The sequence below is a fragment of the Acomys russatus genome, chromosome 15 (genome assembly GCF_903995435.1).
Source record: "Acomys russatus chromosome 15, mAcoRus1.1, whole genome shotgun sequence".
Classification (NCBI taxonomy): Eukaryota; Metazoa; Chordata; class Mammalia; order Rodentia; family Muridae; genus Acomys; species Acomys russatus.
Window position 1 is genome coordinate 45309030 of NC_067151.1, and position 12932 is coordinate 45321961.

Sequence of the window (12932 nt, forward strand, 5' to 3'; positions counted from 1 at the left end):
GCCATCAGTGTCAGGCTACGAGGCGGAGTCCTGTTGCTTGATAAAGATGTTTAAAATCCCATTCTGCACCAACTGAAATGTTTGGAAGGATATAATGAGAGGTAATAGTAATTTTTAGATTGCCTGTCAAGCCTAAGCTTATTTCTATCCATCACAGAAATGATAAAACTTCCACTGCTCAGCCTTTGCTGATTTGCATAACGAACAGTATCAATGGCACCTCCGCTTCAGGACTTTGAGTTGCAATGCCTGAAAATAGACCTAGATTTATTTATTTTCTTTGTAAATGATATAACTCAACTAGCGATTAAGACAGAAGTAAGCAATGAAATGTTACAGCAAATAAAAGGTTTATGCACTATCATTATCAATACTTTTAGTTGCAAAAACATTTTGCAGTTTCTTTTCAAATGCATAGTTTTAGGCATTATCTTCATCAATACTCCTAGTGGCAAAATATTTTGCATTTTTCAATAGTTTCAAAAATATTGTGCAATTTTATCAACGCACAGGTCTATCTTATTATCTCACTATCATATTTTTAAAATTTTATAATTATATTTAGGTACAGAAAACTTAGCTGTGTACATTTAACCCAGTTTATTGGCGAGTTCTTTAGCATTTGCCTTTTCCCGCTTGGCAGTGTGAGCAACAGATTTAGGATCCAGGACATTGCCTACTCAGTGGCGGTGGGTCTCATCATATCTGTAGTTGTAATTGGTCCTAATAGCTTCCACCAGCTTAGCCAGAGCACCCTTGTCCTTCGAGTTAATCTGTGTGAAGGCAACAGTGGTGCAAGTCTTCCTGTGGACCAGCTGCCCAAGCTTGGCCTTTCCCTTGATGATAAAGCAGGGAAACCCCACCTTTCAACACAGGACAGGTAGGAAAGACCACAAGGTCAATGGGGTCTACGTCACGGTCAATCACCACCAGCTGTACCTTCTTGTTCTTCACCAAGGCGATGACTGTATTGACACCTGCTCTAAGACCAGGTGGTCCCTTGTTTGGTACGTCTCCTTTGCCAATAGCTTTCTTCTCAGCACCAGCCAGGAACCTTTGCTTCTTCTCCTGGTCTATCTCTAGCATGTACTTACGGGCAAGCTTAAGCAGCTGGGTAGCTGTCTGTGCATCCAGAGCCTGGATGAACTGGTTAAAGGCAGGAAGTACTTTGAACTGCTTATAGAGGATGGCCCTTTGCCTCTGCAGTCTGATGTAGCGGGGCCATTTGATGAAGCATGTGAGCTCTCTTTTGGGCTGGATATCCTGTCCAGTGCAGAAGTTAGTGGACCTTTTCTCAAGCAAAGGATTGACTACCTTTTTGGCCTCCTCTTTATCCATGATGGCAGGGGCCAGGATCGTATTCTTCCCTTTAGCCTTCTTTCATTTGTAGGTCTTACTGGCTAGGAGGAGAGAGCACTATCATATGATTTTAATTTGCCAGTTCTTATATGTACAGGATTCACACTCAACAAATATGAGTGGAGAAAATCACAATGAGGGTTGGAACTATTGTCATGAAGTTCCTCGTTGAAGAGCTGTTAGCAATTTATGGCTGCTGGAAAGGAAGTGTCAGCTTTCTTTAGGGATGTGGCCCCTCAGAGGCTATGCAAACTCCAGTAGATGGCCCCACTCCCATGCAAATACAGGCAACACTCAGTGGACTTAGTGTTTGTTTGTTTTAAGAACATACAAGGTTGGGAGGGAAAATTGTAACATCAGCATTTGACATTCTTTGATCATTTCTTTCTTTTTGGAATTTTTGTTTTGCTGGCCTTCCTGCCAATCAAATTACTGCACTGGCTGCTTTGTCTCACACTCTGCTCACTCTCTCCTGCCCATCTCCTGCCTCTCCATGGCAGTGGACTTATGGGGTCACTTTCTAGTCTTTATTTATGTATTCTCACAAATGAATGGTTTCTCATCTCTCTCAGCCTTCACTATTAGCTGAATTTTCATGTTTTCCAAGTTTATATCCTTATCCTTAGTTTCAACTTCATTTCTGAATTTTATGGTACCTTCAGACTCTAAATACTCAGAAGTAAGAAAAGAAATTATGAATTGCCTGTATGATAAAACCAGATACATTCTCTCTCTCTCTCTCTCTCTCTCTCTCTCTCTCTCTCTCTCTCTCTCTCTCTCTCTCTCTCTCTCTCTCTCTCTGTGTGTGTGTGTGTGTGTGCACGTGCATGTGCACACATGGGGCAGCAACTGAAGACAAGATCCTATATTGAGCTTAGTCTGATCTTGAAATCATGGTTTCAGTGTTGGGATTATAGGACTGCACATGCCTGGCTACAGTGCCACTTTTTCTGGATGGTATATGTAATATGAGATAAAGAAACACTTGGAATGGACCTAATTCAAGTCAGTTAGTTGTCTTGTATGAGGGTGGCTACATTCGTTCTGTTTTGTTTTTGAAAAATAGTTTCAAAAATTATTCTGCTTGGCAGACATTTTTCTCAACAAAAAGTTGTTATCATAGTACTTACTGCTAAGTGTCATGTTACTGTTCTGTATGCCATGTGGATGGCCCTAATACCAATGTGTTTAAAGGATTGGTTTACATAGTCACTTAGGGATCTAGTAGGTATCTCAGGTCTAACAGATAACAATGCAGTAACAAGCCCCTGGGTCTTTTCCATCCTAGAAAAGTACCATCATTGTCTAACTATATAGGTCGAAAATTCTATGTTATCCTGATTCATATTCTTTTTCCAGTCCTTACACTTTAAAGTGATACTATGAAATCTTGCCTGCTTCTACATTTAGAACATAATCTACATATGATGACTACTTACAACTCCCATCGCCTCTGCTGTAGGCCAAGTCATTGGCTTCCCTTTCTGAGAAACCTCTAATGTTTCCTAAAGTCATACTTCATAAACTCCAGTGTATGAACCATCTGGCAATAGTGTGCACAGATTTTGATGTAGTCAGTTTGGTATTTGGCCCTAGAGTCTTCATTTCTAGTGAATGAGGCTAGAATTGCTGGTCTGCAGCACTCACTAATCAATGACTACTCAAGTAAAAAAGAAAAATAGATATTGATTGGGCTGCGAGGAACCCCAAACAGGGTAAAAGAGTAAAGATTTACATTTATTTTTAGACAAAACAATCTTTGACAACAGTGTATCATGTACACCCCTGCTTTATTCCTCTCTCAATCTTCAGCTCTCTAATTTCCCTTTATACTTTGTTTAAAACCCTGGTGCTTGACAAATGCCTTTATAAAAAGAAGGATCAAGATATCTCTTTGGCCCTGCTTCTACCACATATCCATTCTACTTGGTATGGTTGATATACAGTAGCTTGCTTTGCCCTCAAGGTCTTAGCTCTTTCTTCAGTATATATGAGAACACAGCTCTCCATATTACATAAAAGATTATGTCTTCTCTTATTTATTTTTTTAGACATAAATTATCACCTATGATAGTCTGCAGGATGCACCCATTCTTGCAATGTCCACTCTTAATCCCAGAAAGTCATAACTTCATATTGTAAAAGGGACTTTTTTCAGCAGAGGTCAAGAACTTTAAGGCGAGGAGATTATTATGGACTTTTCTAGTAGGCTCAGTGTTATAAGGATTAGCATTAAGAGGAAGCATGATGGGAGCCAGTGCAGGAATGATACACTTTGAAGAAGAAGGAAGAAACCTGACTCAAGGAATGCAACCAGCCTCTAGAAACTAAAGTCAGTGAAAATGTTCCTTAGACTCTCTGAAAGGAAACAGCTTTGCCAATGTTTAGATTGTAGCAAGTAGTCATTCCAGATTTTTGACTTCAAGACTACAGGATAACATATTTGCATTCCTTGATGTACTAAATTTGTTACAGTAGAAATAAGAAGCCAACAGATTGAAACACTTTGTGTTAGCCTATACATATTCTAATTTATTTCCACTTCCCTGGTATTATCCATGTTCTATGAGGAGTAACATCTGTCATGTTATCTTCTACATCTGAATGGTGTCCAGTGTCCAGGATTGTATTTGACACATAGTGGATGCTATAGAACTCAGCTGAATGTACTGAAGTGTGACATGTGATACTGCTGTTAGTAGATTTGGATAGGCTGTGTATTAGTCAAGGCTTCGGAGGAAAAGCAGACCCACCAGGCTGCAGGGACATAGCCAAACGTGGATTATACTCTGTGTGATTGATGATTCTGATTTAGAGGCTCTGGTCTAATAAAGTTCACAAGACAGGTATGTAGAAAGGAAGATAGACATGAGCAGTGCGAGAATAAGAACCACGGGAACTGCACCACAAGGATGCAACTTTCAGTTCTTGTTTCTGACATGATGGCATAGTGTCTTTAAGGAAGCCATAGGTTATTGTGATATTGATAAACACAAGGGCCTGGCATATGAGCCGAAGATGCTGAAGGAGACTTGCAGTGAGATGAAGCAATTGCAGACTGGTTTACTACTCTTGCATGTCAACAACATGAGCCAGAAGACTAAGAAAGTACATGAACAGCAAAATGATGGCTGCTTCAATTTTACCATCTAAATTGCCCACTAGACTTTCTTGTGGTGAGCCCAGTTTAACAGAAAACAGAGGGGCAATCCAGAAAATACCATCGCGCCTAGCCAAGTGGGCACTTTGGGAAAGTCACGACTACATTCTGTCTCTTAAGTTGTCAGATTTTTAAAAAATATATGCTTAGTGACTATAATTTAAAACCAAGGATAATATACAATCAGGATTATAATGGTTTCAGATTTCAACTTTTATTATTGATGTCCCTCCGTAACGGACACATTTCCATCTCTTCAGCCACATAGATCCAAGCTCTTCTACTAGGCATCCAGTTCTCAAAACAATGCTCCTGAGGTCTTCCTCTCTCTGTCCTGTACAAATTTATATATTTAAAAACATTATCATGTGTTAAGATGGGCTTGAAGTAACAAGAATCCTTGTTATGCCTGTCCAATCAATAAACTTCAGCTAGAAGGTCTACTTTTTATGTTTTTAAGAATTACAATTATTTTAATTAATTAATTTTGTGTATATGGCTCTATGTGTATATGAAATGCATAGGTGCGTGCATGTTTGTGTGAGTGTGTGTGTGAGTGAGTGTGTGCGAGTATGAGTGAGTGTGTGTGACTGTGTGTGTGTGTGTGAGTGTGTGTGTGTGTGTGTGTGTGTGTGTGTGTGTGTGTGTGTGTGTGTGTGTGTGGGTATGCATGGGCATAGGCATGGTATGAATGTAGTGATCAGAGGAAAACTTCCAAGAACCAGTCCTCTGCTCCTTCTACCTTGGAGTCTCATGCTTGAACTCCAGTTGCCCACCTTACAAGTTGTATACTTTTGCCTGCTGTGTCATTTAGTTACTTCTACATTTATTTCTAATTGTTATGTAAAAACATTAAATTGTCCATATTGATGGGAGAAGTGGGTTATGTTTCCATACCATTATACAGTTTAATATTTTCAGATTTATTTATTTTACTTTGTGTGATGAAAGTTTTGCTTGCACAAATATGTATGTACCTCATGCATTCTTATTGAATTTCCTAGAACTGGTTTTGTGGATGGTTGTAAGCCATCATGTGGATGCTGGCAGGAATTGAACCTAAGACCTCTGCAAGACCAAGAAAAGCTCTAACTAATGATGGCCAAATGTATCTTTCTCCCCAAAAGTTATTTTTCAGTTGTTTGTTTGTTTTAGCATCTTATTATATATCTTGTTTTTCTCTCTTTGCATTATATATAGTTAACTCATGTTTGTTGTGTAAATTCCCTATGACAAGTCCATATATGCATTTATCATACCTTGATTATGTTGGCTGGCATTTGAATTCTTTTCAAAATATAGCAGTTCTTTTGGCAAATAAGACTCACTCTTTGGATTAAGATTCTGATTACATTGTTTTCAGTAATGCCATTTTCTTGTGTTTGAGACACTAACTGAATTGGGAGCTTTGAGAAGATTAATAAAAACCTGACACAGTTTTTTATACTGAATAGAATTATAGATAGAAGGCCAATCTTAGTATTAATTTTGTTTTATAAAAATATTTTCTTTCTTCACATACTTTGGGAGATATACTTTTTCTGTTATTATTACTATACCTTTTGCTTGTGAGTAATATAGAATCATAAAAAGGCATTGGTTCTGCTGCATGCTGGGAGAAAAGCATCTCAGGCATATTGTATTTTGTTTAGATATCCCTGCCATGTATAATTAGGGATTTTCAAAGCTAGAAGGGGATCATCTATGAAATTGCATTCCTTGCACTTTCTTTCTTTTTTAATATATTTTATTAATTTACTCATATCACATCTCAATTGTTATTCCATCCCTTGTATCCTCACATTCCTCCCTCCCTCCCATTTTCCCCTTACTCCCCTCCCCTATGACTGTGACCGAGGGGGACCTCCTCCACCTGTATATGCTCATAGGGTATCAAGTCTCTTCTTGGTAGCCTGCTATCCTTCCTCTGAGTGCCACCAGGCCTCCTCATCCAGGGGATGTGGTCAAATATGGGGCACTAGATTTCATGTGAAAGTCAGACCCCACTCTCCACTCAATTGTGGAGAATGTCCTGTTCATTGGCTAGATCTGGGTAGGGGTTCGAAGTTTACTGCATGCATTTTCCTTGGCTTGTGCCATAGTTTGAGCGGGACCCCTGGGCCCAGATCTGCCCATCATAATGTTCTTCTTGTAGGTTTCTAGGACCCTCTGGATCCTTCTATTTTCCCATTCTCCCTTGCTTCTCTCACCATCTGACAAAGGTCTAATATCCAATATATATAAAGAACTCAAGAAATTAAACATTTAATCCAATTGAGAAATGGGGCTCAGAACTAAACAGAGAATTCTAAACAGAGGAATAGTGAATGGCTGAGAAACAGTTAAAAAAAAATGCTCAAGCTCTTTAGTCATCAGGGAAATGCAAATCAAAACAAGTCTGAGATTCCATCTAATACCCATCAGAATGGCTAAGACAAAAAACTCAAGGGACACCACATGATGGTGAGAGAGGAACACTCCTTCATTGCTGGTGGGAATGCAAACTAGTACAGCCTCTTTGGAAATCTATCTGGCACTATCTCAGAAAACTTGGAATAAGGCTTCTTCAAGACCAAGAAGATGCTCCAGCACACAAGAACATTTGTTCAACCATGTTCATAGCAGCCTTATTCATAATAGCCAGATCATAGAAACAGCCTAAGTGTCCCTCAGTAGAAGAATAGATAAAGAAACTGTGGTACATTTACACTCTGGGATAATATTCAGCTATTAAAAACAAGGAATTTCCAAAATTTGTGGACAAATGGATCTATGCTGAAGAGGAGGGGGGAATATTGTAATATTTAGAGAAATTGCGTGTTTGCTTCTATTCCTGCCCATTCTTAAATGTTTTTTCATTCCTTAGCTAATTAATTACTTCACTTTACATCCCAATCCTAGCCCCCTCCTTCCTCTCCTATCTGTCCCACCCTCTCTCCCTCTTCCCAGTGTCTTCCCTCCCCCTCCCTGTCACCTACCCATCCCAGTGCATCAAATGTAACAAGTGAGTGCATCCTCTACCACAGTGGGCTGGCAAGGGAGGAAAGTGATCAAAAAGCATGCGAGAAAGTCATTGTTAGAGATATCCCCGCTCTCCTTACTAAGGGACCCACACAAAGTCCAAGCTTCCTATCGGGTACATATGTGTAGGGGGGCCCTAGGTCCAATCCATAAATGGTCCCTCTTTGGTGTTTCAGTCTCTGCAAGCCCTTCTTGGGCGTCCCAGGTTAATTGGCTTTGTTGGTCTTTTTGTGGAGCTCCTGTTCGTCTCTGTGATTCCTTCCACTCTCCCACAATGCTCTCTGCGCTCTGCCCTATGTTTGGCTGTGAGTCTCAGCATCTGTTTTGGTCTGTGGCTGGGTGGGGCCTCTCAAAGAACAACTACACTAGGCTCCCATCTGCAAGCATAGCAGAATGTCGCTGATAACGTCAGGGGTTGGCTCTCTTGCATGGTATGAAGTACAGGGTTAATGTAAGCGCAGAGTTAAGGGAATGTCCAGTCCATTCTTTTTTTTTTTTTTTTTATAGATTTATTCATATATTTAATAACACACACAATTCTGGCCGTCCAGCCAATTTGCTGAAAGAAACATGGCATGGCTTTTGAAAAGATCTTAGTACCAAATGAAACCCTTCCTACTTTTTAAAAAAATTTTTTTGTTATTAATTTATTCTTGTTACATCTCAATGGTTATCCCATCCCTTGTATCCTCCCATTCTTCCCTCCCTCCCCCCTAGATGAGAGAAGCATGGGAGAACTGCAAAGTAGAAGGATCCAGAGGGTCCTAGAAACCTACAAGTAGAACATTATGATAGGCAGATTTGGGTCCAGGGGTCCCACTCAAACTAAGGTACCAGCCAAGGACAATACAGGCGGTAAACTTTAAACCCCTACCCAGATCTAGCCAATGGTCAGAACAGTCTCCACACTTGAGTGGAGAGTGGGATATGATTTTCTCACGTACTCTGGTGCCTCACATTTGACCATGTCCCCTGGAGGGGGAGACCTGGTGGTACTCAGGTTACCGAGAAGAGACTTGATACCCTATGAGCATATATAGGGAGAGGTAATCCCCCTCAGGAACAGTCCCATCCATTCTTACACTAAAGCCGTTGTTCTATTTTTCGATCCTGACAGCAGGATTCTAGTAGATCCTCGTATTAACATTTTCTTCTCATTTTCCAGCCGTTATTCTATTTTTCGATCCTGACAGCAGGATTCCAATGTATCCTCGTTTTAACATTTCCTTCTCCTTCACTTCATTCTCTGAAATGTGGTCCACCGAGCCTTCCTGCACTACCGTCTTCATGGTGGTGCTCATAAGCCTTTAACACTATTTCCCTGGTGAGATCGTGAAGTCGTACCCAAGACACAGCTTTGCCATTTGTTCACTCTGGCTCTTAAAACTCTGTTTAGAAGCATTAGAAGGATCAATAGAAACAAAGAGTATAAGAAGCAGCCTTGATTAGGAAGTTGGAGTGCTTGAAGGTGAGGCATGGCGGAAAGTTGGGGAATGATGTGGCCAAAGTCTGGGAAGAATAAGGAAGGAGAAAGGGAGAAGAAAGAAGGGGCAGATATAAAGAACATCTCAGGGATTTCCTGTAGATTAAGTGGAAACTTTTCTGTTACTTTGACTGGACCAGGAATCATGCATATTAATTTTAATTATTTTCTTCCGCCCAGCCATTTCACAGGAGCAAGAAAGGCCAGGTTGGTGTCTCTCGTGAAGTGTTTTACTTGAGAAATATAAAATCTAATGCAAGGAGGGGCAGAGGCATGAAGGGAGATGAGTGAGCTTATGGTGAGTTTATGACACAAGAGTCTGCTGTAGATTGGACAGCTAAAGGGCCCCTGTGGGAGTGATTCACACAGAAGCCTGTCAGAGGACGTTTGGGTGAGTAAAGGGCATAATACCTGTGAAATCTTTCACACAGGACATCACAAAATAATCAGCTTTTCTTTTTGACTGGTTTTTAAATTCTTCTCTTGTAGGTTATACTGCATCATAGTTTCCCCTACCTCCTCCCTAGCTCCCCTCTCCTCTATCTAAATCTACTTCCTCCATTTCCATATAGAAGAGACTAGGCCTCCCAGGCATCCCCACTGAACATGACATAATAAGTTACAATAAACCTTGGCACATACCCTCATATCAAGGCTGGACAAGGACAGTGTGAGGAAAAGGGTCCCACAAGAATACCCCCTCTCCCATTTTTAGGAGTCCCACAAGAACACCAAGCCACACAACCATAATATTTATGCAGAAGCTGTAGGTCAGAACCATATAGGCTCCTATACAGGTTCAGTTTTTCTGAGCCCTTATGAACCTTGGTTAATTGATTCTGTAGGCCTTTTTTTCCCCCTGTTGTCCTCGACCCCTCTGGATCCTACAATCCTCCCTCCTCCTCTTCAGTAGGAGTCCTTGTGCTGTGCATAATGGTCATCTATGGGTCTCTACATCTGTTCCCATCAGTTACTGGGTGGGGCCTCTCTGTTGATGATGATGCTAGGCTCAGGTCTACGAATATAGCAGAATGCCATTAGGAATCATGTGTTTTTTTTTTTTGCCAGTCATATTTGGTTCTATCTTAGGGCTCGGGGATATCCAGCCTCTGATTCCTGGCCCCTATGCAGTATCAGAGGTGGGGTCCCTCTCATGGCTTGGGTATCAAGTTAGACCAGTCATTGCACGGGCATTCCCATAAGTTCTATACTACTTTTACACCAGCACACTTGCAGGCAGGAGAAATTGTAGGTGGAAGGTTTTGTGGTTGGGTTGTGGAAGCCTTGCCTGGTTACAAAAGATGGCTGGTTCAGGCTCTATATTCCACATTATTCACAGCCCTTGCTAGGGTCCCTCTCACAGGTTCCAGGGAGTTCCCATTGCATCCAGTTTCTACCTTGCCCCTGAAAAAAAAATCCAGTCACTTCTCCCAGTACTCTCTTCCCTGACCCCAACCTGATCCCTGCTGTTCCCATTCCTACCTCCTCCCAGTCCACCCACAAAATCTGTTATATTTCCGATTACCAGGGAGGTCCATGGATCCCACCTTGAGCCCTCCTTTTTACTTAGCCTCTCTGGGTCTATGGATTGTAGCATGATTACCATTTGCTTTACAGCTAATATCCACTTATAAGTGAGTACATACATGCTTGTCATTTTGAGTCTGGGTTAACTCACTCACCATGATTTTTTTTAGCTCCATCCATTTGCCTAAAAATGTCATGGTGTAGTTTTGTTTTAACAACTGAGTAATATTCCATTGTGGAATTGTACCACATTTCTTTAAAAAAAAAAAACCATCCTTTAGTTGAGGGACATATATGTTGTTTCTATTTTCTGGTTATTATGAATAAAGCTGCTATGAACATAGTGTCCCTGTGATAGGATGGAGCATTCCTCAGGTGTATGCCCAAGAGTGGTACAGCTGGATCTTGAGGTGAATACAGATGGACTCCCAATTTCCTGAGAACCACCATATTGATTTTCATAGTGGTGGTACATGTTTGCACTCCCAACAACAGTGGTGGAGTGTTCTTCTTGCTCCCCAGCCTTTCTAACATGAGCTGTCATGTGTGTTTTTGAACTTAGCCATTCTGACAAGTACAAGAAGGAATCTCAGAGTGATTTTGTTTTGCATTTTCCTGATGACTAAGGATTTTGAACATTTTTAAGTGTTTCTTGTCCATTTGAGATTCCTCTGTTGAGAATTCTATTTAGATCTGTATTCCTTTTTTAAAAAAATTGGACTACTTGGTTTGCCTAGTTTTGTGAGATCTTTATATAGTTTGGATATTAGCCCTCTGTCAGAGGTGGAGTTGTCAAAAGTCTTTTCCCTTTTTATAGGATGATGTTTTGTCCTATTGATGATGTCCTTTGACTCACAGAAGTTTTTCAATTTTATGAGGTCCCATTTACTAATTATTGATTTTAGTGCCTATGCTTTATGTGTTCTTGGTCAGTTCTTTCTTTAAACAGCCATATAGAGTTCTTACATGTCTAAAACTAGATTACAAAATTCTTCCATATGGGCATAATTTTCTTTTCTCTTTTCTTTAGTTTCATTTATTTGAGACAGGGTTTTTCTGTGTAGCTTTGGCTGTCTTGGAACTTGCTCTGTAAACCAGGCTGGACCTGAACCTAGATCTCTGCCTGCCTCTGCCTCTCGAGAGCTGGGATTAAAGACATGCACCATCACTGCCTCAGAGATGATTAAAAATAATCATATTGTGTGGCATAAAGCAGACAGAAGGTAAACAGCATATTAATAGTTTCATATTTCTAAGCAACAGTTTTGCAAATAAGAAGAAAATTCCACAATGAAAATGAAAACCAATTTGAAATTTATACTAATTTATTTGGAAGTGAGGAATATGTGTGCATCATTTATAAAGGACAAAGATTGACTATTAGGGAAATATTGTAAGAAATCTTTTTTTTTTTTTACTTTTTTTTCTTTTTTTATTAATTTATTCTTGTTACATCTCAATGTTTATCCCATCCCTTGTATCCTCCCATCCCCCCCCCAACTTTCCCATTATTCCCCTCCCCTATGACTGTTCCTGAGGGGGATTACCTCCCCCTATATATTCTCATAGGGTATCAAGTCTCTTCTTGGCTACCTGCTGTCCTTCCTCTGAGTGCCACCAGGTCTCCCCGTCCAGGGGACATGGTCAAATGTGAGGCACCAGAGTACGTGAGAAAGTCATATCACACTCTCCACTCAACTGTGGAGAATATTCTGACCATCGGCTAGATCTGGGAAGGGGTTTAAAGTTTACCTCCTGTATTGTCCTTGTCTGGTGCCTTAGTTTGAGCGGGACCCCTGGGCCCAAATCTGCCTATCATATTGTTCTACTTGTAGATTTCTAGGACCCTCTGTATCCTTTTATTTTGCTATTCTCCCCTGCGTCTCTCATTTAGAGTTCCAATAGGATGCCTTCCCCTCTGTCCCAGTTTCCTGGTAAGTGAAGGCTTTCGTGGGACATGCCCCTTGGGCTAGTATGCAGATATAAGTGAGTATATACCATTTGATTCTTTCTGCTTCTGGGTTAACTCACTCATTATGATCATTTCTAGCTCAATCCATTTATCCACAAACTTCGGGAATTCCTTGTTTTAATAGCTGAGTAGTATTCCATAGTGTATATGTACCACAGTTTCTTTATCCACTCTTCTACTGAGGGACACTTAGGCTGTTTCCATGTTCTGGCTATTATGAATAAGGCCGCTATGAACATGGTTGAGCAGATTTTCTTGTTGTGTGCTGGAGCATCTTCTGGGTATATTCCAAGGAGTGGAATACCTGGGTCTTGAGGAAGCCCTTGAGGCTGAGAAGCTTCTGTAAGGCAGGAGACACTGTCAAGAGAACAAAGCGACAGCCTACAGACTGGGAAAAAAATCTTCACCAA

At 40.6% G+C, this 12932-nt stretch overlaps 1 pseudogene; it reads right to left on the reverse strand.

The window, feature by feature from the left end:
- Positions 1-590: 590 nt before the first annotated feature.
- The window catches only part of LOC127199028 (60S ribosomal protein L7a-like), a 33106-nt pseudogene continuing 20764 nt past the window's right edge, over positions 591-12932 (reverse strand).